The sequence below is a fragment of the Triticum dicoccoides genome, chromosome 3B (genome assembly GCF_002162155.2).
Source record: "Triticum dicoccoides isolate Atlit2015 ecotype Zavitan chromosome 3B, WEW_v2.0, whole genome shotgun sequence".
Taxonomy (NCBI): Eukaryota; Viridiplantae; Streptophyta; class Magnoliopsida; order Poales; family Poaceae; genus Triticum; species Triticum dicoccoides.
Genome location: NC_041385.1, coordinates 657578941 through 657583129, shown reverse-complemented (window position 1 = coordinate 657583129; position 4189 = coordinate 657578941).

The following is a 4189-nucleotide window of genomic DNA, read 5'->3' as shown; positions in this document are numbered from 1 at the left end:
GGCCCGGTCGGACGCGGCTCGTTGCTAGAGGCGCGGTCGAGCTGAGGCCCGGTCGGACGCGGCTCGTTCTGGCACCTCCGTCTCGCCTTCGTCCTCCGCCTCGCCTTCTTCCTCGGTGCTGGAGTCAATCACCTCCGCCGAGTCCTCGCCATATTCTGGGTTCATCCCGAACCACTCCGGAGGCACCTCCTCGCCGCCTTCAGCCCGCAGGGACGAAGACACTGGTGTCCGTGTAGTCGGCGATGGCCGCTGCACGCTCGACAAGGGCGCCCTCCACAGCCTCCAGCTCGGCCTGGGCCTCTGACTGGAACGCGGCCAGACGGTCCAAGTCCAGCCCCGGATACCACGCCTTGATGAATTCCAAGGCCCGACGCGCTCCGGCCCAGGCCGAGGAACCCTTCCAGGCCTCAAGAAGGCCGGCTACGACCTCCAGCTAGTCGGCAGTCCGGCTGGCGGTGCGCAGAGCAGGCATGTCTGGCCACAGAGCGGCAACTGCCTGGGCGCCGGCCTCGCTGAAGCCGGCGCATCAGCCGGTGGGCCGGACGAAGACGGGCCTCGATGCTCAGAAGCTGCTCATCGACAGTTAGGGGAGCCATGGCGGCAATCGCCTCGCCGCTTGCCCTCCGCGCCTCACAATCAGCCTCGATGGCCAGAGGGACTGCCTGCGAGTGGCCAGGGAAGAAGTCTGCCAAGACAAAAAAGAAGCAAGTCAAAAAATCAGAAGTCAGCCTGACACATAGTCGGAAACTCAAAGAAAGAAAGCTCACCATCGACGATATCCTCGATCTCGTGGAAGCCGGAGGTCAGCATCGCCTCCTTATCGGTCCAGGAGGAGCGCTCACTCTCGAACTCGGCCAGAAGAGCAGCCTCCTTCTGCTCGGCCTCGTCTTGCGTCTTCTTGAGCAGCTCCTTTTGCTTGGCCAGCTGCGCAGTAAGAAGATCGCGCTCCGCAGCGAGCTTGCTGCACTCCTCCCCCTTGATGCGCAAGGCGGTGTTAACTTCACCCAGCTGCTCCTGAAGAGTAGCGTTGGCCCCTGGAGAATGAAAGAAAGAGACAAATAAGTCATCAGCAAAGAAGATCGCCGGGAAGATCCGGCCCGACTGCTCAGCAGTCGGCCCGAATCTCGGGGACTACAGCCCGCGGGTGCGCCAGCGCGCCCCGCGAAGAAAGAAGAACAAGAAAGGAGACGTCGAAGCCGTCAAGAAGGAAGATCGCCAGGAATCTCGAGGACTACAGCCCGCGGGTGCGCCAGCGCACCCCCGCGAAGAAGAGGAAAAGAACTTACTCCGGCTTTCCGTCAAGTCGGCAGTCCGCTTGCTCAACTCCTCAACATTGCGGTTGAAGGCAGTGGCGCGGAGGTTGTGATACTCCTGCAAACAAAGATTTCAGACAAAATAAGTACTTGGAACTCGCCAGAGGGAGTTCCGAGCCGCCTGCTCAGCAGCCGGCCCGAAACTCGGGGACTACACCCAGTGGGTGCACTGGCGCGCCCCCGCAGAGAAGAGTAAGAAAAACAAGAATCAAAGAGGAAAACATACCCGGACGGCCGCTCGCAACGCTAGATGCGCCTTGGTGCAGATCTGGAGGGCGTCGCCCTCGGCTCGAAGCTTCGCTTGGACATCCAGAAGCGCCTGGTTCAGCGGGCCCGTGCCGCCTCGGCGCACCCACCCAACGGGCACGGCACTCGTCGCCTCGGCGTCTGGGATGGCCGAGCTGGCGGCTCCGACCTCCAGGGGCCGTGGCGCCGAAGTCGCCTTCTCGAGGCGGCGGCGCACTGGCGAGGCAACCTGAAGAAGCAGCCTCGCCTCATCCTCAGTCGGCGGCATCGACGGGCCTGCCAGCTGTTTGCCGTGGGCTCTCCGAGACGGTGGTGGAGGCGGAGGCGGCGGCACTAGCGTGTCCGACATGGAGGCCTCACCGCTCTCCTTCTCCACGACGGGGTTCTCGGCGCCGGCTTCTCCGGTCTGCCCCGTGAACTCCGGAGGCGGCGGTGCGGAGGACAGTGGGGGGACGAGCATCGCCGATTGGCGACGTGCGGCCTCCTCAGCTCGCTGTCTCGCCGCAAGGGCAGCTTCAACGTCCTCCAGCTTCTTTTGGGCGGAGGCAGCCGCCTTCTCGGTCTCCGCCTTCTCCAGGCGGTCGGCCTCCTCCTCGTCGCGCTTCTCCCGCGCGTTTCGCTCCGTCGCCTCCCGAAGGTCGGCGGCGGGGTCGACCCGCCAAGTATTGGCGGACGTCTCTGCCGACCCCATGACGGAGGGGACGGCGACTCTCTCAAGGGAAAGGGGGCCCTGAAGAAGAACGGGAGGAGTATAAAAGAAGACTCGGACAAGATTCACCAAAGAAAAATAAAGACAAAAGCGTAAAAACTTACACAGAGACTAGCGGCGGCCTTCTCACTTCCCTATGGAAGCGGTTGGCCTTCGCGGCCGCGTCCTCTCGCTTGGTCGCGGCGGCCGCCCCCTTGAACTTCTTCAACTTGCCGCCGGGCGCACTCCGCCCGGCGAGACGCCTCTTCGCGCCGCCTTGGCCGGCCAGGCCGGCGGAGGAGCCTGCGCCCGAGGGGCCGACCCTTAGCTGATGGCGTGGGGCGACTTCCCCTTCGGCGTCATCCTCAGGCCAGTCGGCGAAGGTGGCCGAGAGCTTGAGGCCGCTTCCCGCTCCTCCTCCTCCGCCTTCGGCGTCGGCTTCCATCGCCGCCGCCCCCAAGTCGGGGTCGTTGACGTCGCTCTCAGCACGGTCGGTGACGAACTCGCGGGGCAGTCTCGCGACACCGGCCGTAGGCTGCATTAGGGGGTTCTAGCTCAGAAGAAACCAATGAAAATCAGAAACCAGATTCGGCTATAAAGAAGAGAAAGCAATAAGGAGATACGACTTACCACCGGAGGGGAGTTGGCGCGCGAGTACGGCTCCTTGCCGAACTGCCAGTCCTCCCCGAACTCGCACTTCGCGATATGGTTCACCATGTTTGCCACCTCCGCGCGGGGCATCTCCTTGGTGCTCATTCGACTCGGGTCTCGGAGGCCGCTCATCTGATAGATCAGGTGAGGCCGGCCTTGGAGCGGGAGGACTTGGCGCGCCACGAAGGCGGCCAGCAAGTCGGCCCTGATGAGGCCCTCCGACTGCATCAAGACTCGGAGTCGCGCTACGGCGGCGGCTCCGGCGGGAGTCAGCGTCTTGACTCGATGAGACCAGCTGGGGAGCCTCCCGGCTGGGGGGCCGGCTTCATAAGGCGGTAGATTAACCCAGTCGTCGTCGGAGGCGAGGTTCTTCACATAGAAGTACGAGCGCTGCCACATCTTCACTGACTTGATCAACAAGATGGAAGGGAAGGGGTTGTCAGCCGTCGAGCGCTGCATCGCGATGTAGGCACCGCACTGAGCTGGCATGCCGGCGACGTGCGTGCCGAGCTTAGATGAGAAGAAATCTCCCCACAGCTGGATGTTGGGGAGAACGCCGAGGAAACCTTCGCACAGAGTGGCGAAGGCGGACAGCAGCACCACCGTATTCGGGGTGAGGTGGTGCGGCTGGAGGCCATGAAACTCCAAGAAGGAGCGGAAGAAGCCGCTCGCGAGCAGCCCCAGGCCACGCATGATGTAACGCCCCGGTTTCGATGCGCTAGGTGTCTGCCAGTTATTCGTCGTCGTTTCCATGTCATTTGCTTGCGTGTTGCATTTTATCTTGTCATCATGTGCATTGCATTGCATACGTGTTCGTCTCATGCATCCGAGCATTTTCCCCGTTGTCCGTTTTGCAATCCGGCGCTCCTATGCCCTCCGGCATTCCCCTTTTTGTCTCCTGTTGTGAGTGGGTGTTAAACTTTCTAGGAATGGCCCGAGGTTTGCCAAGCGGCCTAGGTATAGCACCGGTAGACCGCCTGTCAAGTTTCGTGCCATTCGAAGGTCTTTTGGTACTCCAACGGTTAATCGGGTAACCGCAAAACCCCCCTCTCTCTTTGCAGCCCAACACCCTTCCAAAGTGTCACAAAACCCATCTAACTCCCCTCCATGCTCTCGGTCGTTCGATCACGATCGCGTGGCCGAAAACCGCTCCTCATTTGGACACTCCTAGCTCCCTCTACCTATAAATATAGCCCCTCCCCCGAAATTCGCGGATCAATTCCCCCCGAAACCCTAGCTTCGTCCTCATCCCGCAGCCGGACACGTCCGATCTCCCCCGGACGCGTCCGCT